This window comes from Balaenoptera borealis, assembly GCF_965194805.1.
Source record: "Balaenoptera borealis genome assembly, chromosome: 16".
NCBI lineage: Eukaryota > Metazoa > Chordata > Mammalia > Artiodactyla > Balaenopteridae > Balaenoptera > Balaenoptera borealis.
Window position 1 is genome coordinate 68,845,495 of NC_138872.1, and position 27,884 is coordinate 68,873,378.

Consider the following 27,884-nt stretch of genomic DNA (forward strand, 5'->3'; position numbering starts at 1 on the left):
GAGGCCAGATCACACAGGGTCTTCCAGGACATAGAAAGTATGATATTTCCATGATGAAAAGTATAGAAAATTCTTTGATCCACACAGACCAAAGAACTAAAAGACCAGTAACTTAAGCTGAGTTCAGACAGCAGGGACCAGATCAGTCAGGGCCTCCCTGGTTATGGTCAGATATTTGGATTTATTCAGAATCGAATGCAGTGGTTCTTAACATTGACTACACATTGGAAACACCAAGGAAACTTTAAACTAATGCTGATGTCTGAGTCCCACCCCACTAATTCTGATATAATTTGTCTGGGGTGCAGCCTGGGCAGTTGGGGTTTTTTTTAAAGCTCTCCAGTGATTCTAATGGGCAGCCAAGGTGCAGCCTGCTGGATGAAGAAGCCACTGGGGGGAAGTTTCAAGTAAGAGAAACATGGTCTGAATTCTCTTTAAGAGAGATCACGCTGGCTGCCTTATGAATATATAACGCTCCCATGACAGTGCTCTGATGTTTTCTTCCTTCCCTCTCATATCCTTGCAATCTTTTAGAAACTTGGAATTGTTGAACACTGCAGAGAGAAAGCCCAACCAGATACTGAGAGGGAAGACTCTCACTGGCTCTGCCTCCAGCTAGAGAATTTTTCCTTTCTCTGCTTCTGGAATTGTCCATCCATCTCCCGCGTCCCCCACCTCCCAGCCTGCAGCCTCATCTCCTGTGTTTTTCAGATCAAAACTATGCACCATCTTTGACAGCCCTGAGGACCCCCAGCCCCCAGCAGAGCAGCTCCAAGGAATAGTCAGAAGCAACTTAGTGAGTTTATTTTGATGAAATACAATAATTATCATGCTTAGCAGCTGTTGCTATTTAAAATAAGAAAAACCTGGGCTTGAATTTAAACTGTTTGGTAAAGCATGTGCCCCACCAATCTGGTCCAACGAAATCAGACATTATGAAATCCACAGAAGAACTGGAGCTTGTTACAGGAAGTTAAGATGCAAATCATATTTTGTTTCAAATGAGCCCGATGAATGCATAATTTTCCACAAAGAAATACTTTTGTGTCAGGATCCTTTTGCCAAGAACCGAAGTTCTTGGGCTGCAGCTGTTAGCAGTGTCTGATTGTCCATTTCAAACCTCAGGCAGTTCTGCTTTTCTAAGGAGGATTTGGAGCAAAGACAGGAAGAGGGCAGAGCTGCTCTTGTCAATTGTCTTCCAGAATATTCTCTATGAGATCTGCCTGTGCTTCCCAGACAACCAGACTTGTCCTCAGAATTTCCAGAGACTAGACACCAAGGTGAATCAATAGCTACTCCCAACATAATATCCATTCAGAAGGGTTTTTTTTTTTCCCCTCCCTTTCCCCCAGCACCTTCTCTGAGCTCAGGGTCATTAATTCTATTTGTAAGGAGTCTTTTGATTTCAAGTGGAAGAAACCCAATTCAGATTCAATAAACACTCAAATTAGGCAGGAGAGGAATTATTTGTTTTTGTAACTGCAAAGTCCAAACATGACTTGGCTTCAGGCCCACTGGATGCAGGTTGAGGGGAACCAGAGAAGGAACTGGTTGCAGACAAGTGAAAGGACTTATGAGTGGCTCTGGGGGCCCAGCATCTGTTGCCATGGATTTGCAAGGCATCAGTGTTCAAGTTGTGTGATTTTCTCCAGAGGAGATGCAAAAATGACTCACTGATGGATTTGAATTGAGTTTGGCTTGACAGGTATGGTAAAAAGATAGACATGGATAAGTACAAGGGAAATAATCCCCGAGATGGGTCAGAGCTGAGAAGGGATGAAGAGACATCAGACAGGGGCTGGCGGACTGGAGAGAATGAGGCTCCGGAAGTCACTCCAAGGTGGAAGAATAGGTGTTGTGAGAGGGATGGGAACAAAAGCCCTGGGAGGATAGAAAGATGATGGAGACCAAGAGGTGTGATGAGGACAAATCATGTGATGAATGTTTACAATCTCCCACCCACACCCAACCCCATTTTCCAAGGAGGGGAGGATTCTTTGATTGTTTGATCTGCTGATGGGGCAATGGATGAAGATGCAGAACACATGAAGAATCTTACACAAGGGCATTTTAAAAAGATGTAGAAAGACAAATATATGATATGGCTTATACATTTGTGGAATCTAAAAAAATGGTACAAATGAACTTATTTACAAAACAGAAATAGAGCCACAGATGTAGAAAACAAACTTATGGTTATCAGGAGAGAAGCGGGGAGCAGGGATAAATTGGAAGATTGGGATGGACATATACACACTACTATGTATAAAATAGATAACTAATAAGGACCTACTGTATAGCACAGGGAACTCTACTCAATACTCTGTAATGGCCTATATGGGAAAAGAATCTAAAAAAGAGTGGATATATGTATATGTATAACTGATTCACTTTGCTGTACACCTGAAACTAACACAACACTGTAAATCAACTATACTTCAGTAAAAATTAAAAAAAAAAAAGACATAGATCTGATTTGAGAAGAAGTTGGAAAGAGGAGGCAAAGAGGGGAAGGGGTGATTTAGACAGTAGAACTAAGTAGACGGGGGGGAGGTAGAGCATAAGGAAGGAGATAAGGAACCTCCATAAGATGTGGGACTTTGGGGAGAGAGGTGAGTAGAGGTCATTTTTAGAAAGGCTTCCTGTATATTATGTGATGTACCTCGCCCCTCTGCTGCTGTCTCGAGACCCTTTCAGGAAGGACTCACGGTATTTTCCATGGCTCTCTGGAGAAGGAGTAGTATTTTTTTCTAACCTGTGAAACCAAGCTGAGAAACAGGTTTGAGGAAATGTGGTTTTGCCCTGCTTAGAGTGAGATGGTATAGAGCTTTAAGATTTTTAAGATGGGGGCTTCCCTGGTGGCGCAGTGGTTAAGAATTCGCCTGCCAATGCAGGGGACACGGGCTCGAGCCCAGGAAGATCCCACATGCCGCGGAGCAACTAAGCCTGAGCGCCACAACTACTGAAGCCCGAGTGCCTAGAGCCCGTGCTCCGCAACAAGAGAAGCCACTGAAATGAGAAGCCCGCTCACCGCAACGAAGAGTAGCCCCCGCTTGCCGCAACTAGAGAAAGCCCGCATGCAGCAACGAAGACCCAACGCAGGCAAAAATTAATTAATTAATTAATTTAAAATATATATTTTTTAAAAAAGAAGCAGCTAAGGAATGGGACCTCCCTGGTGGCCCAGTGGTTGAGACTCCACACTTCCAATGCAGGGGGCGTGGGTTTGATCCATGGTCAGGGAACTAAGATCCCACACGCCATGTGGTGCAGCCAATAAATAAATAAATAAATAAATAAATGTAGCTAATGAAGCTTCGTTAACAGGGTTTTTGTCTGGCTTCCCTAGTGAAAAGTGTCCTGTTAGGATGACTGTGTCTGCGGACACTCTCAGCCCCTTCCACAGTCAGCTCACAACCCCGTGGCTCCAATTGCTTTCTGCAGTTGACTTTTTTGAGCATCTATTTGTGAACACGGGGTGTGGTTCCTTAAATTAAAAAAAAAAAAACACAAGTCATCAAAAAGCAATTGAGCTGGCAGATCCTGAGCCAAAGAGATGCAATTCTGTTCTTAGCAGTTGCATCAGCTTTGTAAAACTTTTCTGAAACCTCAGCTCTCAGAGGGACTGTACATTTGCCCTCCCAGGAGCAGCATAGAACTGAGTTCAAATCCCAGGCTAGTCACCTCTCTACACCTCCATTTCCTCTTTTATAAAGTAGGGTGTGAAATAAAATTCATATTTTATGGCAAGACAAGAAAAATTTAAACAGCAAAAAATGTTCTCTGCCCTTTGGCCTCCTCTCTCCCTGCACTGTGCATTGCGTATCTCCATTATGCATCAACCAAACCTCCCCATCGGCAGAAATACCTGCTCAACCAGAAAGAGTAGCATTCTCCTAGCATCAACAAGGCAACTCCTTAAAAGATAATATTCCTTCTCGATCTTGTAAGTGGTCACAATGACCCACCACTTTGTACTTGCAGATCTGGATTGCGCAAACTATCTACATCATTTGTTGTACAGCCCTCTTTCTCAAAACCTACATAACTGTGCTTTGACCTCAACGGGCAGAACAATCCTCGGAGCTTTCTGAGAGGCTGTTCCTGGGTTATAATTCTCAATTTGGCTTGAATTAAATTTTCCATTTCTATTTTTCGTTTTTTTTTTATAGATTTATTTATTTTTGACTGCGTTGGGTCTTCGTTGTTGCGCGCGGGCTTTCTCTAGTTGCGGCGAGCGGGGGCTACTCTTCATTGCGGTGCACGGGCTTCTCATTGTGGTGGCTTCTCTTGTTGAGGAGCACGGGCTCTAGGTGCGCGGGCTTCAGTAGTTGTAGTGCGTGGGCTCAGTAGTTGTGGCGCATGGGCTTAGTTGCTCTGTGGCATGTGGGATCTTCCCAGACCAGGGCTCGAACCCGTGTCCCCTGCATTGGCAGGCGGATTCCTTAACCACTGCGCCACCAGGGAAGCCTGAAAAATCCATTCCTTTCTTAGATCGACTGATTAATTTTTTTCATCGACAAGGGGAAATAACCCACCTCATGGAATTGTTATGAGGACTGAATACACATAAAGAACAATAGAAGACACTCAGTTAAGTCCAATTCTCTCCTTTTGTGAAGGAGTGGAATATAGTTTGAAGATTTCTTCAACATCACAAAGTAAATATGCAGAGGAATTTACATTGAACTCAACACCCTCTCTCTCCTGGGGCCACTTTTCACTATGCCAGGCTTGGTTTGGGGATTACATTTTTTGTTGTTCATTGTCTTCAAGAGCCATTTTTGGTTGTATGCCTTCAAAGATTTCAAGGAGCAGAGATTTTCAGAGAGGTCATCCCCTGCCCCCCAAAACTATTTTAGGATCAGCTGAGTCCCCTGAAGCTGGGATAGAAGTTCAGCTTTCACTCGAAAGGGCTTCTCTCGAATGATGAGAGGAAGACTGACGTGTCCTCCCCTGGAGTAGGTGTGGGAGGGCACCTTAGCCTTTGATTTTTCTGTCATTACAGACTAAAAGGTTAAAAGGGCAATGTAATAAAGCCGTTTTTTTGTAAAACAAATTAAAATGATATGGAATGCTAAAAATGGCCATTAAGCAGCCAAAGGAACTGCCATCCCCCAACCTGCACCCAAGGCTGCTTTAAACCCTCTAATGTCTGGCCTCGAAGCCAAGAATGGAATTAACACGAAGAAAGCAGAGCCAAGAGATGGAGAGTGTGAGATCGAAAACCAATGTCCCTTCTGAGTTGCATGAGCCAAGTACCCCTGAACTCTTCTGTTACATGAGCCAATCTCTTGTTTTGTTTCTAAGCCAGTTTGATTGGTTTCCATCTGTCTAAATGGAAAGGTCCTTATAAATACACCTGCCCTCCCCGACCTCTTCCTGAAAAAATTTTCAAGCTAAACTTCCCTGCTTCAGTAGTACTCTCCCCATAGCCATTGTCTCACCTCCGGGACTAATGGGGATAAAATCCCAGTAATTTCAAAAGTTTTTTCTTTCTTTGGTGTATCCCAAAGTCCAGCAGGGTCACCAAATCACCCTGGTACCATTCAGCTAGCAATTTACCAACCATAATGAAAAGGGGACTCTGGCTGTCTATTCTTGGGGTAGGGGTTAGTCACTACATTAGAATTCAAATAACAGTAGGTGATGCTTCTAAAATAGAATTGGCACGCAGGGTCCACCTTCAGTTTGTCCTCCATCCAATGGATGGCTAGTACCAGCCATCAAATGGTAAGACACTTCCCTCTTGTGTGTTTCTAGGAGTCCTCAAAGGAGGTGGGCAGATGTGTCATGTGCAAGACGGGCTTCCATATGCAGCGTGGAAGTCACTTGCACCAGCTCTACTCCTGTCCTGTTTCTGTATCTCTGCTGCTTGGCCACTGCCAGCCCTGGTGCATTGTGCTGTTGACAGACCCAGTGACCTGCCGACTCTTCACCACCAATGATGCCAAAAGCTCACCTTCTCTGTACACTGGTGCTGAATCGAGTCTCGGAGACAGAGTTTTGGGTGAAGCAGAAAAGGATAACTTTATTGCTTTCCCAGGCAAAGGGAGACAAGGCGGGCTCCTGCCCTCGAAAACTCCGTGTCCCAACCCAGGGGAGTTTGATGAGGAGTTTTATGGCAAGGGTGGGGTTGCTGACCAGATTAGGGTGTGTGCAGGGTCTCAGGTGGTCTCTCCTAATCTTGGTGAGTTTCTCTGGTCCCTTTAATCTCACCTCAGGTGGTTTCCTGGCTGCTCCTCCCTTGATTAGCAACTGTTCAAATCTCCCCTTTGGAACTCAGGGAAGGTCATGGAGGCTGGAGTCTTGCCTACAAGAAATGGGGGACAAAAAAAAGGCCTTCCATGCCTGGGAGCCCCACAGGGCCCTGCTCGGTTTCACCAATGCCACTCTATTTCCTGCCCCTGACTGCTTAAGCTCGACAACAAAAATTAAGTGGTTGATCTAAGAAAGAAATGGAAAATTTTATTCAAGCCAACCTGAGGATTATAACCCAAGAGACAGTCTTTCAGAAAGCTCTGAGGACTGTTCTGCCCATTAGAGGTCAAAGCACAGTTATGTAAGTTTTTGAGACAGAGGGCCATACAGTAAATGACATGTTATTGACAGTGTATACAGTCCAGATCTACACGCAGACAAAGGAAGCCATGGGTCACGGGTCATCACGGCCCCTTACAAGATTAAGAAGAAAGGTTATCTCCTAAGGAGTTGTGACCCTTGATGAGGTTAAGACGGAATGTTTTCTCCTAAGGAGGTCTGGTTAATGCAGACACACACAACACACTAAAGGGGAGAGAGGAGGCCCAAATGGGCAAAGAAACGTTTTATGTTTAAATTTTTCATCTAGCCATAAAATATGAATTTTGTTTCATCACAGGGTTAAACTATTTCATTGTTTGTTACCTATTTATGTGCATACCACGAATCTATGTCCTTTGCTGATTTTTCATATTTGGATATAATTGAGGTTTTCTTATTGAATTGGAAGACTATTTTTGATATTAAAGTGTTTTTCCTACAGTGCCTTTTGCCTTTTCATTTTGTTTAACACATATTTGATTCACAGATACTTGAAGAATAATGTAATGAAATCAACCATTTCCTTCACAATTTCTTCCATTATTTTTATGTTTATCAAGGTTATCCTTGTTTCCTTGTAATTTTTCTAAACTCTGTTTTGAATTTTTATGTAGTAAAACCCAAGGGCATTCTCCTTTACAGGTTTTCTTCTTGCTGTTATGCTCAAAAAAGCCTTTCCTCCTCCCTAGGATCTGATAAAATAATCACACACATTTTCTCATAGTTCTTTTGTGATTTCATTTTATGATTAATTTTTCTTGAATAAATTAAGATGAATAATATTTTATTATAAAAATAATATCTGTGACATAATGTATATCTATCATATCATATTTAGGAAAGATATAAATGGCATATGACCCCAATCATGAGGTTATTCAATATATTAACTTTTAAAATAATCCATTTGGGGCTTCTTAATGCCCCATGTTAATGTTCAATATTCTTTTTTTTTTTTAATTAATTAATTTTTTTGGCTATGCCCCGTGCCTTGCGGGATCTTGGTTCCCCAACCAGGGATTGAACACCGGCCCCCTGCAGTAGAAGCTAGGAGTCCTAACCACTGAATCTCCAGGGAAGTCCCAATGTTCAATATTTTTTTTTTTTTTTTTTTTTTTTTACTCATCGATTGAGAGGATCTTTTCTTTTTTTTTTTAATTTTATTTATTTACTTAGTTATTTATGGCTGTGTTGGGTCTTCGTTTCTGTGCGAGGGCTTTCTCTAGTTGCGGCAAGTGGGGGCCACTCTTCATTGCGGTGCGCGGGCCTCTCACTGTCGCGGCCTCTCTTGTCGCGGAGCACAGGCTCCAGACGCGCAGGCTCAGTAGTTGTGGCTCACGGGCCTAGTTGCTCCGCGGCATGTGGGATCCTCCCAGACCAGGGCTCGAACCCGTGTCCCCTGCATTGGCAGGCAGATTCTCAACCACTGCGCCACCAGGGAAGCCCTCAATATTTTTATTTTGATAGACAAAGCCCTTCTTAAATTTGGTCCTGTGTAAGAAATATATTTGGACTTCCCTGGCGGTCCGTTGGTTAAGACTCTGCACTTCCACTGCAGGGGGCGTGGATTTGATCCCTGGTCAGGGAACTAAGATCCTGCATGCTGGGCAGCACACAGTGCAGCCAAAAAAAAAGAAATAGAAATATAGCTGGTCTTTGTCCCCAGTCCTAGCACAAAGCTCCTAAAACTTGTGGAACTTCCTGAGTGATAGGCATGGCTTTTGTCATTCATAAGGAGCCTGTTTAAGCACACCTTAGTTTATACTAACCAGGTGATTTAGGGTGTGGCCCCTAGGTAGCCTGAGGGTGGGGTTGGTTACCTGAAAGACCAAGTGATCAGATGGCTGGGACTTTCAGCCCCACCCACTGACCTCTGGGAAGGGAGTGGGAGGCGGGCTGCAAATTAAACACTATAAAAACTCTTGGACAATGAGGTTTGAAGAGCTTCCTGGTCGGCAAATGCATCCACATTTGGATGTTGGAAGATCAGGACTCTTCCAGACCTTGCTCTGTGTACTTCTTCACCTGGCTGTTCATCTGTATTATTTATAATATCCTTTATAATAAACTGGTAAACCATAAAATAAGCTACAAGGATATATTGTCAGCACAGGGAATATAGCCAATATTTTATGATAACTGTAAATGGAGTACAAACTTTAAAAAATGTGAATCATTATGTTGTACACCTGAAACTTAAATAACATTATAAATCAACTACACCTCAATAAAAAATAAATAAATATACTGGTAAACAACAGTAAATGTTTCCTGAGTCCTGTGAGCCACTCTAGCAAATAATCAAACCTGAGGAAGGGGTCTGGGAACCTCCAATTTATAACCAGTCAACCAGAAGCACAAGTGACAACCTGGACTTGTGATTGATGTGTGAAGTGGAGGCAATCTTATGGGAATGAGCTCTTAACTTGTGGGATTTGATGCTATCTCCAGGAAGACAGTGTAAGAATTTAATTAAATTTGTAGGAAACCCAGTCAATGTCCGCTGAGGATTGGAGAACTGCTTGGTGGTGTTGGGAGAAACACACATCAGAAGTCCCTCCTTAGTTCTCTCCTCACTTCTAGATACGTCTGCATCCATTTTCTGACCTACTTATGCTCCCTGACACTTCAAGTCCTTTAAAGATGCTTTGCCTTCCCCCTAGTGCAGGGTTTCTCAGCCTTGGCACAACCGACGTTTGGGGCTAGACAGGTGTATGGGGCTGTCCGGTGCACTGCAGGATGTTAGCGGCGTCCCTGGCCTCTACTTACTAGATGCCCGTAGCAGCACCCACTCCCCCGGCAAGTTGCAACAACCAAAAATGTCTCTAGACATTGCCTAATGTCTGGGGGGCTTGGGGAGGGGGGCGGATGGAGGAGTTAAGTCCCCTGATGAGAACCACTATCCTACAGTGACTTTCCCCCTAAGGATGTCACCTGCCTATTTCATGCTTACTTATCTTCTGAGATTGGAGTCAAGCCTTACCTCTGCCTAAACTTGTTCTTTGACCTTCCCAGGTAAGCAAGGTACATCACATCCCCACAAACAGGGTGCAGTCTCTTTCTTTCTCTCATTAAACTGTCTTGTGATCTTGGAGATTGTCTCCGCCACTGGACTGTGAACTCCCCAAGTGTCTACATCCTCCAAGCATGGTGCACAAAGAGTGTTTGTAGAGTGATGCGAAAGTTCTAGCCTATGTACAGCCCCTATGAAATGTCATCAGTCTGCACATGGGAAGTGGGATACAGGGAGTGAAACACTGGAAGCTTCTGGGCCCCACAGGATGGGTACATTGGCCAGACTCAGCATCCCCAAATTAAAACTTCACATCTCTGCGTATTATCCTCTTGAGACTGTCATGCTGTGGGGATCATAAATTGTGTTCTTAAATAGGGCAATGAAACCTTATTGCTACAAGCTTGGTGCAGTGGCACTCCATGAAGTCACATGTTATCAAAGATCCACGGACATTTCTTTTCTGTGTCTGGTGCCAGCAATTACCCTGGACCTTACACCAGATCTGGGCCTCCAGAAAGTTGACACTGGTGTTTTGTGGGAGGCAAGTGAGGCCTACAGGCCTACCGCTGGAAGATTACAACCTCCTGCCACCTGTGCTGAACGAGTAACTGTCTTAGTTCACGTGGGCTGCTGTAACAAAATACCATGGACTGCACAGCTTATAAACAGCTAAAGTTTATTTCTCACAGTTCGGGAGGTTGGGGAGTCCAAGATCAAGGCACCTGCACATTCCATGTCTGGTGAAGACTCCCTTCCTGGTTCATAGACAGCTGCTGTCTTCTCCCTGTGTCTTCACATGGCAGAAGGGGCAAGGGAGCTCTCTGGGGTTTCTTTTAAAGAGCTCTAATCCCTTTCATGAAGGTTCCACCTCCACGACCTAATCATCTCCCAAAGGCCTCACTTCCTACCATCACGTTGGGGGTTAGACTTTCAACACATCAATCTGGAGGGGGGACACAACTATTCTGTCTATAACAGTAATTATCATGCCCCAAACACCCAGAGAGCAAGCTGCACGTGCTCCTTAAGTTCCAGTACAAAAAGAAACATTTCCAGGACTTCCCTGGTGGTGCAGTGGTTAAGAATCCGCCTGCCAATGCAGGGGACACGGGTTCGAGCCCTAGTCTGGGAAGATCCCACATGCCGCGGAGCAACTAAGCCCATGCGCCACAACTACTGAGCCCGCGCGTCACAACTACTGAGCCCACGTGCCACAACTACTGAAGCCCGCGCACCTGGAGCCCGTGCTCTGCAACAAGAGAAGCCACTGCAATGAGAAGCCCGCACACTGCAATGAAGAGTGCCACCCGCCCCAACTAGAGAAAGCCTGCATGCAGCAACGAAGACCCAACACAGCCAAAACTAAATTAAAAAAAAAAAAAATTAAAAAAAAAAACTTCTTCCTCAAGTTAATAAAAATATGTTTTCTTTTTCTGCTGTTATTGGAAACCTGAATATCATACTTTCTTTGAGTGGGTAAAAGTGATCTTAAGTATATGATTAAGAATGGAAAAATAGGAGACAAAAACAGGTATTGACAAGTATTTTTTTGTTGTTTCTATTTTCATTTGTGTAAGAATCTTTAATGCAAAACAGGGAAATAAAACATTCATGCAAGTCAAAATATTTGGTGAACAAGTCTATAGTAATCATAAATACACCAGTTAAGTGACTTCCCTGGTGGTCCAGTGGTTAAGACTCTGCGCTCCCAATGCAGGGGGCCCGGGTTTGATCCCTGGTCGGGGAACTAGATCCCGCATGCCACAACTAAAGATCCTGCACACTGCAATGAAGACCTGGTGCAGCCAAATAAATATTTTTTTAATGTTTATTATAAATAAATAAATAAACAAACAAACCAGTTAAGTATTTTCTAGACCATGCCAGCATTTGGATTTTTAAGACTGGTACCTTCCTTCCTTCCTTTTTTTCTCTCTTTCACTCTTTCTCTTCCTTTCTTTCTTCTTTCTTTCTTTCATCTTTTTAGTAGTTGATGACATTTATTTAAATTTTAGAGATATAACACATAACTTCAAGGAAATGCCAGACTTTGAGAGAGCAGTTTGCCTGCTTCACAGTATCCATTCCCACTCTTATGACATTAGAGATACATCCATGAAAATGTCTGAAAAGCATTCATACAGAATTTTTAACATTACCATTATCAAAGAATAATTAGTAAATACTTGTAATACTAATTAGAAAGACCAGAGAAGAATGCATCAAATTTAGTAAAATATGCATTTGATGCTGTTGGTGCCCTACCCAGACAGTATCCACTTGAACAGTAAACATCACGCCCAGCTCCTGTGAGTATTAGCTGCCCACGTCTGCCCCCTGTTATGTAGATTACTCTCCTCCAATGAGAGCCACCTTAACCAGGTACGTTTCTTATCCGATGACAACTAAATGATGCTTGTAGCACTTTAATTTGATACTGGAGTCCATTCACTCACTTTTTTTAAAAAAAGCAAGTCATCCAGCAGGTAAGTACATGTTTTTAATGTACTTCTCTGTTGTTCCTGTGGGTTTGTTATTTAAATGCAATTAGTTGAACGCATTGATATAATTTTTTAACTGTGCAGAGGCTGGACAATTTTTATTTTTCTAATAAACTGAAGCCCTGTGAGGTTTAGGACAGCGCTTCAAAAGCTGTCACGTGCGTCCAAATCACCTGGGAGTGTTATTCAAATGCAAATGCTGGTTCCACAGGTCTGGGCTGGGGCCTGAAATTCTGCATTTCTCTCAAGCTCCCAGGTGATGCTGATGCTGCTGGCCTGGGGACCACACTTTGAGAGTGAGGGTTTATAGATCAAAGCCACACAGCTAGTCTGTGCCTCTTGGGGTGAGGACCCAGTTCTCCTGACTCTTCCTCTAGTTATCTTTCAAGTATACTGCATGGACTTTAATAAAGTAATCATAAAATGCATCATGCAAACAGACTGTTTTGTTTTTTTTTAAAGTAAAAGGGGGCACCATTAACAATTACCAGGCATAAGGCAGAACTGTCCAAGGCAACTAGGGACTTACGGTTACCCTGGCTTTAACAGAAGTGGAGATTACCTTCCAATGAACAAATGATCAAACATTTATTTTAAATCTACAGGGAAGAAGTACAGTGCTTTCTCCAAGAGGAAGTCAATCTGGAATATTTTGCAATTGCTAGAGATGTTTGGAAGGGTAAATAAAAAGGGAGGATAAGAGGGACAAATTTAATTTATGTAGTTGTTCAAAAGGCTATTGATAAGGTTCTCCAGTAAATGCTGATAAAGATGAGTCAGCAGAGGATGGAAGGAATGCTTCCTCGTGATAGGAAACTGACTTAGAGCCCAGAAACAAAGGCAGGGATAAACAGGCACTTATCTACGCTGGGGTGGGTGGCAAACCCACTGCAGCACTGCGGAGAAAGGAGGAGTGGTGGGATTGGCTGTAAGGAGCCAAGAATGTGCACTTGGCTTAAAATAAGGAAATGAATGTATCAAAAAGGCTGTTTCAAGGTGTCGGAGTTTAGGAAGGGGTGAATGGGAAGCTAGAATAAATGCCACGTGAGATAACACCTTAAATAGGACCAGTCTTTTTTACTCAAAGGCAAACTAACTTCAAGGCAAATGCAATTAAAAATAAAATGCTCAGCTTGTCAGCTTGGATGAATATTGGGGGTGAAGTGTGTGACTAAGGGGAATACTATGCAGAACTTGCAATGAGATAGCAGAGCTTAAACCAGAGGCTCTCTACCCCAGCTGCCTATCATTGTCGCTTGGGGAGTGTCTGCAAACTACCAAGGCCTAAGTCCCACTTGGATCTGCTGAATCAAAAATCTTAAAGAGCATGGGCTCCAGGCAACTGTGTTTGGGAGGAAGAAACCCTCCCCTGGAGATTCTGATGCACAGCCAGGGCTGAATACAAATGAGTTGACTAATAAAAATGATGTAGAAACAAAGGTTAATATTTGCTAACCAAAGAAAAGGGATTTCAGTTAGTTTATGGAGAATAATAGCATGGCGCATGATTCTTTTTTTTTTTAATTATAATTTATTTATTTTATTTTTGGCTGCGTTGGGTCTTCATTGCTGCACGTGGGCTTTCTCTAGTTGCAGCGAGCGGGGACTACTCTTCAATGCGGTGCGCGGGCTTCTCATTGCGGTGGCTTCTCTTTGTTTCGGAGCACAGGCTCTAGGCACGCGAGCTTCAGTAGTTGTGGCTCGCGGGCTCCAGAACGCAGGCTCAGTAATTGTGGCGCATGGGCTTAGTTGCTCCGCAGCATGTGGGATCTTCCTGGACCAGGGCTCGAACCCGTGTCCCCGGCATTGGCTGGTAGATTTTTAACCACTGCGTCACCAGGGAAGCCCTGGTGCATGATTCTTAATCTTCATTTTTCTTCAACACGTATCAAGAAATAGAATGCACTCTTTGTACATATAACACAAATATACAACTCAACGAATTGGATAAAGTGAACACCTATGAAACCACCATCATGTCAGGAAATGTGATTATTGCCAGCACTCCCAGAAATCCTTCCTGCGCCCCTCCCGATGATTCCAACCCCTCCCTACTCCCCAGAGGTAACAACCATCCTGGCTTTTTAAATAATAAATTCCTCATTTTGCTTTATAGTTTCACCACCTCAGTATGTACCCTTAAACAATATAGTTTCATTTTTACTGCTTTTGAACTGTATATAAATGGAAGATGCCTTTGTGTCTGTCTTCTATTTTTTTTTTTTGTATTTCGGCTGTGTGGCATGCAGGCTGGCTCCCCGACCAGGGATCTAACCCAGTCCTCTACAGTGAAAGCGCCGTATCCTAACCACGAGGCCACCAAGGAACTCCTGTGTGTCTGTCTTCTTTCATTCAATACTTTTTAAAGATTTATCCATGACGTTGCTTGTGGTCATGTCCTTTCTCAATGCTGTAGAGCAAGGTTCAGAAGACTATGACTGCTGGGCCAAATCTGGGCCACCACCTGTTTTGTAAATAAAGTTTTATTGGAATTGTCCATGGCTGCTCACACACTACAATGGCAGAGTTGAGTAGTTGCAGCAATGTCCCTGTGGTCCACAAAGCCTTAAGTATTTGCTATCTCTATTTGACCAGCTGAAATGGGGACAGTAATATCCATCTCCAGAGGAAGATCTGTACCTCAATAGGATAGCCAGTACAACTTACTAACTCAGAAATATCATTAGAATCCCTACCATGTGTACTATTTTGTACACCCATTGTACATCCATTACCTTAACTCATCCATTCAAACAATAAACATTTATTTTACCCACATACATGCCAGGTTTTGGGTAGGCACTAGATTGTCAGAAGAACTCTATATAATGATTAGCATTCATTGAGCATTTGCTCTATGCCATTATGTTAACCATTCTGCCTATATTTTCTTCTTAGCCTTCCTATGGCAGAGACCATTATATCTCCACCAAACGTTCACGCTCCCCATTCCATAGTTTAAGGTTGTTGCTGTTCCCAACAAAGTAGGACATCTCCCAATCACCGTTATAGTTAGAGGCACCATATAATCAAGTTCTAGCCATGGAGTGTGAGTGGAAGCAATGTGCACCTTTTCTTTTCCTCGTCCATAAAAGCTTCCCACTTTTGGGAGGGGCTCATTTGTCCTCTTTCTTCTTCCTCTTCCTTGAAGCAAAAAGTGCTAAAACCCAAGGGGATGGTAGCCACAAGAGAGAAGGATCTTAGTGTAGTAGCCAACCTCCAATATGGTTCCCAGTGATCCTCACCTCCAGGTATTCATACCCATATATTCACCTCTTCAATTGAATAGGACTGAGTTATGTAATCCATAGGATTCAATGGAAATGATGACTTCTGAGATTAAATCATAAAAGACATTGTAGTTTCTGTCTTGCTTTATCTTGGATCACTCCTCTGGGGGAAGCCAATGCCATGCTGTAAGGACACTCAAGCAGCCCTGTGGAGAGGTCCATGTGATAAGGAACTAAGGCTTCTTAAGAACAACCAGCATCAACTTGACAGTCACGTGAGAGTACCATCTTGGAAGCAGATCCCATAGTCCCAGTCAAGGTTTCAGATGACTGCAACCCTGGCCAGTATCTTGAATACAAGATATTGTATTCATGAGAGACTCTATCCGTAACCATTCATCTAAGGCAGTCTCAAATTCCTGACCCTGTGAAACTATGTGACATAACAAATGTTTTCATTGGGTAATTTGTTACACAGCAATAGATAACTAATACAACTGGGTCCCTGAATGATTACAAGGAGATCTATCACTGACTAGGAATGCAGGAATTGAATGAGTGATACATAATGTCTAGAGCATTAAGCCACTAAATATTTGGGGTTTATGATACACTGAATAACAACTATTACAATATTATTAATTTAAATTTGATTCTTATCTACTACTTTGTATGAGAGACCCACATGACAATAAAGGTCAGGACATAATAATATTTGAATTGTATGCATTTGTTTGTACTTATATAACACTGTTGTTTTTAAAATTTGCTTTGTAATGGAAATGTTTTTTCCAATAAGCCCTTTTCAAAGCCCTCAGTATAAATCAAATAATATCTGAGCTTGTTCAAACTGCAACAGTGTTGAACTAGTGACAATTTTACATCTTCTGTCTTCCACTCACTTCTTGAAGTTACTTTAAACATAACAGCATTTCCAAAAAGGAAGACATGGTTTGAGGATTGCAGGTCCATTGAATATGAAATTAGGAACATTTTGTAATGGAAAAGAGTCCTTGAGAGGATTAGTTCCCCCCCTCTTTCTCTCTCCCTCCTGTCCTCTATCTTTCCTTCCATCCTTCCTGCCCTCTCTCTTTCTCCCCAGCTAGTAAATTATCCTGAAATAATTTGCACAAAGTAAGTAGGCATGTGTGATGATGAATTCCAAGAAATGTCATTTGATTGGGGAAAAAACAAGCTCAACCAAAGTAGATAAAATTTTGGAGAGTCAGAGAGAACTCTGAATGTTAAAAAGAGAGCCAAATTATACAGCTCCCATCGGTGTGAGCCTTCTGTCTCTGGTCAGCTCAGCAGTTAAAACCCAGTTCTTCTTGAAATACTTTTATGTTCTAAGACTTTCTTTCTTCCACAGGAAAAGGCAAAGGTGATTCCAGTTAAAGCCGAAAATTGGCAATGAGCTTGATGTTTAACTGCTCCCAGTTCACTTTCCAGGCAACTCTAGAAGAACACATTTTTTTATATTTTAATAATACATTTTAAAAGGGCAAAAAGGATCCCTTTTTTTATGTTCAAGAAGAATTAACAAGTATGGCTTCATCTCTTCCCTTAGGAAAGGTTTTGAAGGCAAGTAAGAGGAGGTGTTACCATGTGAAGTAGATCCTGCTGTCAAACCCAGAGGGTTCAACAGTCTGGGAAGAAAGCTTGCCTGAAGGAAGTAATCCAGGCGGTTTTCAATGGTAATGACTTAACACCATTTTCCTTTTTATTTACAATCACATGGATACATTTAAGAAGCAAGAGTTGCAAGGTCGAAAATTTATCCACATTCTGCCTCATTTAGGATGCTTTTGGCTGCAAGTAATAGATATTCATCTCAAATAGCTTTTTTTTTTTTTTTTTGGTTGCGTTGGGTCTTCATTGCTGCATGCAGGCTTTCTCTAGTTGAGGCGAGCGAGGCTACTCTTCGTGGCGGTGCAAGAGTTTCTCATTGTGGTGGCTTCTCTTGTTGCACAGCACAGGTATAGGCATGTGGGTTTCAGTAGTTGTGGTGCGTGGGCTCAGTAGTTGTGGCTCATGGGCTCTAGAGTGCAGGCTCAGTAGTTGTGGTGCACGGGCTTAGTTGCTCTGCGGCATGTGGGATCTTCGCGGACCAGGGCTCGAACTTGTGTCCCCTGCATTGGCAGGCGGATTCTTAACTACTGCACCGCCAGGGAAGCCCTCAAATAGCTTTAACCTAGGGAATTCCTCTCACATACCAAGAAATGTGGAGGTAGGGTGGTCATTTCAGGAATCCAACAGCATCATCAAGAACCCAGTTTCCAGGACTTCCCTGGCTGTCCAGTGGTTAAGACTCTGTGCTTCCACTGCAGGGGGCATGGGTTCAATCCATGCCCACATGGCATGACCAAAAATTAAAAAAAGAACCCAGTTTCCTTCTAGCTTCCTACCCTACCATCACAGTGTGTCTGTTAGTCCTCAGCTAGCCACCTCTCCAGGTCCCAAGTTGCCTGCCACAGTTCCAGTTATTACCTACATTAGAACAGAGACTTTCTCCCCTGTGTGTCTCTCCTTTTCAATGAGGAAAATCTTCCCAGATGCCCTCCAGGAGATGTCCCAATATTTCATGGACAGAGGTGTTGCACAAGCCCATGCTGAAACAAATCACTGACAAGGAATGGGGCACAGTGACCAGTTTGGACTAATCAGTATTTGCTTCTGAGTTGTGGGGGAGAGAACTACTTTCCTGGAACAAATGACTGTCCAGAAAGAAGGACACCTAAACTCAGGGCAACCAGCAGTGTGTGCTGTACACTACAACCCCGTGTGCAAAACATAAGCTTTCTCATTTGTCTATACATATTTTGCTCTTGAGATATGGCAGAGGTGGAAAAATCTTAACTTCCAATTAAGGTAACTTGGTCACTTCTAGTTCAGAACAGGCTCTCTCAAGTTGGCTCAATTTCCTTTGGATAAATCGTTAATCCAATTTAAGGTTCAAATTCACTACCAGAAAAAAAAGGCGGCGGGGGGGGGGGGGGGGAAATCCTCTGGCGGTCCAGTGGTTAACACTCCGTGCTTCCACTGCAGGGGGCATGGGTTCGATCCCAGGTCAGGGAACTAAGATCCCACATTATCTGCGGCATGGCCAAAGGAAAAAAAAAAAAAATTCACTTGCTTTCTTTGTCCTTATTGGTGATGGTGGAAGGGATGGCTGGGTATTCCCAGGCGCCAGGGAATTGACAAGAGTCTCAAGACACCAGCACAGGCCCTCGTGGCATAGGTACACCAAACCCCCAACGGTATAAATACAGCCTCCCCACTGTAGTGCAGGGCTCCCTATGACTTTTCACCCCAGAGTGCCAAGTGGGGATTGTGGCCCAGGCACCACTGCTCTAGTATTTCCTCCAAGTGCCTCTAGCTGTTTCTAATCCACATCCTCCACGCAGGAGTCTTGATCCAGAGGGAGGGAGATGGAACACACTTATCTAACCCCATGTCCTTCCTCTTTTCCGCTACTTTTAGGTCCACCCCTCCAGACTGGAAAGAAGGCATTTGCTCCGCTTCTCCCTACCTGTTCAGAACTCCTCATGCATCACATCCTCCTTCTCCCCTATCCTATGACTTCCCTTGTGCCAGCAGGGGTTTTCATCCCTCCTCTTTCCTGGGTACATGAATCTCATGAGTGAGCCTTAATAGCGAAAACTGTTCCCCTTAAGAGGAAAAATGACTCAGATCACTGAAAGAGGAAAAACACTTCTGCTTGCAAAACAGCATTTGTTGCTATGGGTATTTTAAAAATATTATCCCTGCTCCATCACTTACCAATTGTTTATGTCAAATGCATGTTTTTCAGTTTGAAACAGGCAAAGTTTTGTTAAGGACAATCACTTTCACAAACGTACTTATTTATGATGAGCATTTAGAGCAGTGACTCAGAAGCCAGGGATTCATTCACATAGTTCTTGTCTGCCTGGTAGCAATGTATTCTATTAATTCGCTTAGTTTAGTGGGCTATTATGATAGATGTCCCTTATTGAGCACCTACTATGCTCCCCAAATTTTACATCTATTAATTCAACAATCTTAATTCTAACCCCTTACCCATAAGGTAGTAATTATCATTTCCATCTTACATCTTACTAAAGCTCAGAGAGGTTAAGTAACTTTCCCAAAGTCACACAGTGCTGAATTCAGAATTTAAGTCCAAGTTTTCTGACTCTCAAATCTGAGTCCTTTCCTCCCCAGTGGAAGCTGTGGTGACAGTATAGCAGGGTTAAGAGCACAGACTCTGGAATCTGACCAACCTGGATTCCAGTTCCAAGTGGACAATTATTGTGTGCCCTTGAACAAGGCATGTAACCACCTTAATCCCCAATTTTCTCATCTCTAAAAGGAGGTAATAATAGTTCATACCTCGTATGGATGTTGTAAAGATGGAATGAGATAAAATACCATACACATTAGAGTTTAGGGCAGCATGCAGGAGTACTCCATAATTAATTTTGGCTATTATTCTTGTTGTTATATTATAGTACTGCATCTCCCAAGGGCCCTCATACTAAAAAGAACTTAGAGAGAACCTGTTTCTATTGCAAAATTTTACAAATGAGAAACTGAGACCTTAAAAGTTACTTATCCATATTAACATATATATGTGTATATATACATATATATAATTATATATATATGTAAAATCTTTGTCTCCAAAAACCTATGATACATATGTATATCACAGCCTTTGGAGACAAAAAGTTCATTGTCCCTTCAAAGACAAGTTCAAAAATATATGGATTCTGGGCTTCCCTGGTGGCGCAGTGGTTAAGAATCTGCCTGCCAATGCAGGGGACACGCGTTCGATCCCTGGTCCAGAAAGATCCCACATGCCGCAGAGCATGCAACTAAGTTGCTGCAGAGCAACGAAGCCCGTGCACCACAACTACTGAGCCTGCGCTCTCGAGCCCGTGTGCCACAACTACTGAGCCCATGTGCCACAAATACTGAAGCCCGTGCGCCTAGAGCCCATGCTCCACAACAAGAGAAGCCACCGCAATGAGAAGCCCGTGCTCCGCAACGAAGAGTAGCCCCCACTCGCCGCAACTAGAGAAAGCCCGGGCAGAGCAACGAAGACCCAATGCAGCCAAAAATAAATTAATTAATTAATTAAAAAATATATATATATATATATATGGATTCCGACTGGGTTCCTCTTCAATCCATTGGTTTGGGGGTGTCTGATGAACCAGTGGGGTCAGAAAGAAGTTGAAGATGCCATGGGGGGAAAAGCATTCATGGGTGTGGGCAAAGCAATAAAAGGAAACTCTAGAAGGCAACTAAGAGGGTCAGGAAGGAAAACTGCCAGAGACCATGAATAGTTCATCTATCAGCAGAAGAAATCAGCTCATAATTCAAGAAACAAATAAAAATTGGACCATAATGAGGCCCAATTAACTCATCCTTCAAACACATTCTCTGTAGTGGACATCTGTTGTTTTGGCTGCCTTTCTAGTAATTACAGCCCAGTTTCTCTTCAGAGGAACTATATGGCTTCCATCAACTTGTTTGGGGAGTGACCCTATCCCTAGCTCCAGGACCCCATGGATTTAAACCAATCAGCTAATTTCATCCCCCAAATCACAGTTCAGACAGGCACATAATCCACCAGAGCCCATGAGACTTGAAGGTGTGTGTCTGGGAGAGAAGCTCTTCCTCTGAGTATGTCACAGCCATCTCGTCAACATGCAGAGGCAGACTAACGATGAAGCTGACATAGAGAGGAAGACAGAGTCAGGATACTTGCACTGATTGAGCCTGAATGTATCACTAGAATACTTCTGGAACTTCTCAGTACTGTGAGCCTATACTGACCTCCCCGCACAGGACATATTTCATTTACCCAGCCCAGTGAGAAGTAGGGTATTACCCCTTTTCTCCAGGAAACCCAGGGCTCAGATAAATTAAGAGAATTCCCTAGTGTCACAGAAGCCAGGATTTGCACCTGGTTCTCTTTGCATGCGTCTATAATCCTCACAGCAAATGAAAACTCAAGAGAGTTTACGGAACATGGCTACAGTCACACAGGAGTAGGTCAGAGGTGGAGCCAGGCTTCTCATGCAGAATTTTTTGTCTCCAAAGTTTGTATACCCTGCTCTGACTTTAAACTATGAGCTAATTTTTGAGTCAGAGCAAACAGCAAGATGAACTCATGCTTTATTTTTTTAAATTAATTAATTAATTAAATTTTGGCTGCCTTGGGTCTTCGTTGCTGCGAGCGGGTTTTCTCTAGTTGCGGCGAGCGGGGGCTACTCTTCATTGTGGTGCGCAGGCTTCTCATTGCAGTGGCTTCTCTTGTTGAGGAGCTCAGGCTCTAGGAGCATGGGCTTCAGTAGTTGTGGCACGTGGGCTCAGGAGTTGTGGCTCGCGGGCTCTAGAGCACAGGCTCAGTAGTTGTGGCGCACAGGCTTAGTTGCTCCGCGGCATGGGGGATCTTCCCGGATCAGGGCTCGAACCTGTGTCCCCTGCATTGGCAGGCAGATTCTTAACCGCTGCGCCACCAGGGAAGTCCCTGAACTCATGCTTTTAGGAGTAAGCTTCCAGAGCCCATGAAGTTGGTGTACTCAGACTAAATAATTTCACATGCTTATATAGCTTATTCTTTTTTGTTTTTGTTTTTGTTTTTTTTTGCCTCACTGCGTGGCTTGAGGGATCTCAGTTCCCCTACCAGGGACTGAATGCAGGCCCTCAGCAGTGAAAGTGTGGAGTCCTAACCACTGGACCGCCAGGTCATTCCCACTAAATATCTTATTCTCAAATTGCCCCTCTGCTATGATACAGGGAAAGGGTCAAGAAAGAGAAATATCATGAAAATCTCACTATGTGCAGACAGATGCCCAGCTGGGTTTGTCTCCTGCTTGGAGAGTCTACTGGAAGCCACTAGCTTGCCCACAAATCCGTTCTCTCCTTTTCGGATATGTGGCCAAGCTACACTTCCCAGCCTCCCTTGCAGTTAGGTGTGACCACGTGATTCAGCTCCTGCCAATGGAATTCAAGTGGAAGTGCCGTCGTGCACCTAGTACTTAAGCAGTGGGCGTGGCTCCTCTGTGTTCTTTTCCTTTCCCCTTGACCATGCAGATGAAGTTTATGACTTAGCCTACAAGGCAAAGTGACATGATGGAAGGAACCTGGGTCCCTGACAGACCATGCAGGTTAGAACCACCCCAGCAATGGAAAGTGCTCACCTCAGAACTGTTACATAAGAGAGAATAAACTGCTTCAAGCCATGTACTGTTGGATATTTTTGTTACAGCAGCTTAGTGTGTGTACCCTAAAACAAGGGTCTAGTCATCCCACAGGTGAGCTCAGGTAGGGTAAATGAAGTCAGCTCTTGTACCTCCAGTGAAAAGGTACAGAATTTCATGCCTCTTTGTTAGTCTTTCAGCCTGAATGCTCACTGCGGTGAGCATTGGATCAGGGACTAGAGCAGGCTGCAGAGTCCTTAAAGCATGGAACCAGCATCTGTTGCAGAGAGCAGGGGAAGAGGGCCACAGAGCTTAGGAGAGCTTCTTAAAATCCTGGTGCTGTGAGCAGAGACTTGGGGAGAACAGGTAGACCCCAGAAACATCTGTTAAGTGAAGACCAAAGATGAGATGTCTCTTCTGCCTGGGGGAAGCTTCTGAAAATACTTTGATGGGGTTTCTTAAAAAAGAAATCAAACAGGCTAGCAATTCACTGATAGCCAAGGACTAGAGCTTCCTTTCTCTCTCTCATAGTACCAGTGTTCAGAAATACCTTTGGGCACATTGCAGGAAAGGGGACCCCTTCCAGGGCCCAAGAGTGGGCTCTTGTCTAACACTCGGTAATGAATTGTCCGAGGAGACACACATGCTGACAAAGCAAAAGACTTTATTGGGAAGGTGCACCCAGGCGGAGAGCAGCAGGGTAAGGGAACCCAGGAGAACTGCTCTGCCACGTGGCTTGTAGTCTCAGATTTTATGGTAATGGGGTTAGTTTCCAGGTTGTCTCTAGCCAATCATCTTGCTTGGCCCATAGTCTGACTCAGGGTCCTTCCTGGTGGTGCAAGCATCTCTCAGCCAAGATGGATTCCAGCGCAAAGGATTCTGGGAGGTGGGAAGACATATGGGCTGGCGTCTCCTCCCTCCTTTGGCCCCTCCCGAATTCTCCCACTTAGTTTTCGGTGGCAGCACCGTGTTCCTTGTCGAGACCTCCTGTTGTGAGACAACTCAGGCAAGTGGTTATCATCGTGCCTGGCCAAGGCAGGTGATTTCGGTCAACGGTTCCCTAACAGGTGGATTGACTTCCCAGCATAAATAGTATCTCTGAATATTCACAGTCCCTTTGAGCAGATAGATATTACCCACTGTGGGCAAGGGTACAGGAAAATGACCACCTCATGTTGTACTGCTCAAAATGCTGGAGAAGCAGCATGCATGGCACAGTGGTTAGGAGCTAGGACTCCAAAGCAGCCCTGGCACTTACTAGCTCAGTGACCTGGGCAACCGCTGCTGACTCAGCTTCATCATCTGTAAAATGGGGATGATAATAACAGTACCTACTGCATGTCATCATCATGAGGATGTTCGCAGAATAGTGCCTGGCACACAGTAAGCACTACGTAGATATTTGTTGAAAAAATGTCGATACCACCTTTAAGGATGGGATTTTGAAAATGTGCATCAAAAGCTTTGACCCACCAACTCCACGTCTAAGAATTTTTCCCGAAGAGCTCATCATGGGCGTGTGCAAAGATTTATCTTCAAGAAAGCTCACTGAAATAATACGTGACCATCAATAGGGGGCTGGCTAAATAAACAGTAGTAGAGGGCGGTCACATTTTATGCAAGGGATTGTTTTGCTGGAGATCTTGCAGAATGCAAAACTCACATTATGCAAGATTAAATTCCCTACCAAAAATAAATGCAAAGCAGGATTTACATTCTTTCAAATTTTGCCCATAAAGCAAATTTTAATTAATATTTTGTATCCTACTACTTCTAACTGTGTAATTCAAATTTGCATTAAATGTAACCTACTGTATATTTATTATGGAGCCACACAAAAATTTATGTTACAGAAGAACAAGCAATGGCTGAGCAAGACCTCCATGATACATCAGTTTGTAGAAGTGTGACCCCATTTTCATCAGATAGACTTTTTTTTTAATTAATTTATTTATTTTTATTTATTTTTGGCTGCACTGGGTCTTTGTTGCAGCACGCGGGCTTTCTCTAGTTGCGGCGAGCAGGGGCTACTCTTCTTTGCGGTGCGCAGGCTTCTCATTGCAGTGTCTTCTCGTTGCAGAGCACGGGCTCTAGGCACGCGGGCTTCAGTCGTTGCATCACGCAGACTCAGTAGTTGTGGTGCACGGGCTTAGTTGCTCTGCGGCATGTGGGATCTTCCCGGACCACGGCTCAAACCCATGTCCCCTGCATTGGCAGGCGGATTCTTAACCACTGCGCCACCAGCGAAGTCCCTAGACATTTTTTAAATGCCGGGAAACTATACATCAAAATTTAAAGTGTGCTGGCAGCTTTACTGGTAAGTTTTGTTTCCTTCTTTTTATTTACCTACATTTTCTACATATTCTCTGGGGATCATGCATTGTTTTTGTAATAAGAAATAATAAATGGAAATTTTAAGGAATAAATGTATCATTCATACTAACCTAATTTTGAAAAAATTTACAGAAGTATCTATGCAAACAAATAGTTTCATAAAAGAAAATAGCTCCAACCTGTTCAGTGATGTCTACAGTGAACTGGAGATGTGTTCTTCTCTATTATTTGGTCCCGAGGATAGGTCTGGACAGGAAATAGCAGAGTTGACCAGAGCTCAAACTGAGGTTCCGTCGACCTAATCCAGAACAAATTAAATCAAATTGTGTTTCAAAATGCATCAAAGAACACTTTTTAAAAAAAATTTTATTTTATATTGGAGTACAGTTGATTTACAATGTTGTGTTAGTTTCAGGTATACAGCGCAGTGATTCAGTTATACATGTATCAATACATATATCTATTCTTTTTCAAATTATTTTCCCATTTAGGTTATTACAGAATATTTAGTAGAGTTTCCTGTGCTATACAATAGGTTCTTGTTGGTTATCTATTTTAAATATAGTAGTGTTCATATGTCAATACCAAACTCCCAATTTATCCCTCCCCCCCCACAAAGGACACTTCAGAAGCCAGATTACCCTGGATCACTTGCTCAATATGCCTATATGTGCTTCTTTTTGAGATTTGGCCATATCGTTAAACAAAAAAAGTGTGCTGTTTTGGAGACTCAAAAAAGAGCAAAGGACACTAAAGGGCCTTCTCTGAGCAGAGCTGGCGTGCTCCATGCAAAGCAGAAAGGAAGAGGAAGCTGCAACTCTTCATCACTTGCTCCTTTCCAGGGAAAGGCACATGGGGATGCGGGATGGTCTCTAAGGGACCCCAGGGAAGCAACGGTTCTACACAACAGCCCAGAGCAGGCTGTGGCCTCCTGAACCTTCCGTCCCACAGTTGGTAAACAGTGGGTGTTAGTGTTCATTTGAGACCTTACAGGCCTTATCTCTCCCCTCACCAGGGATTCTGAACCCTCTTTAAGTTTTTGTTCATTTTTCACTTTGAACAAACACTCTGACAACCCACGGGAACGTGCTAACACACTCCCATGGATGGTCTGGTTCACCCATCACAAAAAGCCTATGAACTTTCGGCTATGCAATGAATGAGGTCTGAGGATCTAATGTAAAACATGGTGACCATACACAGACATAGAGGACAGACCTGTGGTTGCCAAGGGGGAGAGGGAGCGGGGAAGGGATGGAGTGGGAGTTTGGGGTTAGTAGATACAAACTACTGTATACAGGATGGATACACAACAAGGTCCTACTGTACAGCACAGGGAACTATATTCAATATCCTATGATAAACCATAACAGAGAAGAATATAAAAAAGAATTTATATACACGTATAACTGAATCACTTTGCTGTACAGCAGAAATTAACACAACACTGTAAATCAACTATACTTCAATTTGAAAAAAAAAAAAACCATGGTGACCATTGTTGATAACACTGTATTTTATAATTGAAATTTGCTAAGAGAGTAGAACCTAGAAAACTTAGAACTTAAATGTTCTCACTGAAAAAAAAAAAAAAAGATAATTATGTGAAGTGATGGATGAGTGAATGAGCTAGATGAGGGAATCCCTTCCCAATGTATACGTGTACCAAATCACCATGACGTACAATTAAATATCTTACAATTTTACTTGCAATTATACTTCAATAAAGCTGAAATAAAAATAATTTTAAAACATTTTAAGCCTTCGAGGCAAACATGATTATTCTTCGAATCTTAAAGAGTTGAGAACGGCAGAAGAGTGTAGAGGATAAGAGCTTGGACTCTGGTTTGAATCCTGGATCCACCAGGCTTCTGAGCTATGGAACCTTCAGCAAGTTACTCAAGCCTTCTGTGCCTCATCCTTCATTTCCTCATCTGTAAAATGGAGACAATAATAACAGCACCTAGTATACCACCAAGTAGACAAAAATCATTAAGCATGCAAGCCAAAGTTGGTCATATATATAGTAACTCCGAGACTTGAAATGTTTCATCTTGATTTTTATGGTTTCACTTCTGAAATTTAAAAGTGACCTTGCCGAATAAAATCGCAATGTTTCTTCAATCTAGAAACTTGCCCAGGATTTTTGATCCTAGACTAGTTCCACTTAACCTGGGCCAAACAGAACAGTTTGTTTATTTTGAGGTTGAACATGGGGATATGTTGCAAGACCTGGGGTTAGGGGCAAAATCTTCAACAGGTATAAGTGTTGATGGAGAAAAATACCTCTAAGCATATAAGGAAGGACGTTTCTTTTCCTGTCTCCTGAGTTCTTTGCAGGATGCGCTGGAACTCAGCAGGTGTAGACCTGCCCTCTAGTGGATCTGGGTGCGCGACGATTTAGGTTCAGCGTTGGCTATGTCTGGCTTGACAAGCATTATTAAACTCAATCGTCCATCAAAAGTGACCTGTTGGGGGTCTGGGTTAGGTGCTGAGCAAGTGAAAAGTTCAAGTGGCAAACGAGACCCTGCGGCTGAAGGTAATGCCCGTTCTTCAGCTTCCAACTGGGGACGCGAGGCTTTTAACTGTCCCAGCCTCTCGGGCTGCACACTTGAACGGCTGCGAAGCCCTCCCCTGAGCTCTCGGAGCTGGTCTTGGCTCTCTGCACGCGGGCGCTGAGGCAAACCCCCATCGGGCTGGAACTTTGGGAAGTGGCCCCGCGGGGACCCGCCCCGCGGTCAGCGCAGAGCAGCCGTGACGGGCCTGCAAGTGAGGCCGCGGAGTCCCCGCGTCGCCTGCCCAGACTGTGACGGCCGCCCAGGGGGCGCGGCTTCCCGCCGCATCGTCGAGGCGCTCAGACACCTCGGGGGCCCAGAACATGGCTGCGCCTGCCGGCTCGGTCCCGCCCCGCTGCTGCCTCCTGAGGACGCGCGGCGGGCGCGGGAGGTGACGGCCCTCCCACGCTTGCGCCCGGCGGGTGCGTAGAAACGCGGGGCACGTCTCCGGGGCGGCCGAGGGGCGGCCGCAG

General features: G+C 43.7%; 1 long non-coding RNA gene across 1 annotated transcript; it reads right to left on the minus strand.

Annotated features, from left to right (window-relative positions):
- Nucleotides 1-8,030: 8,030 nt before the first annotated feature.
- Nucleotides 8,031-27,816, minus strand: LOC309614379. Its single transcript, XR_014236138.1, has 2 exons — nt 27,143-27,816; nt 8,031-25,154 (listed from the first exon to the last, which is right to left on the minus strand). It is a non-coding gene; the product is annotated as an uncharacterized lncRNA (long non-coding RNA).
- Between the last annotated feature and the right edge of the window lie 68 nt (nt 27,817-27,884).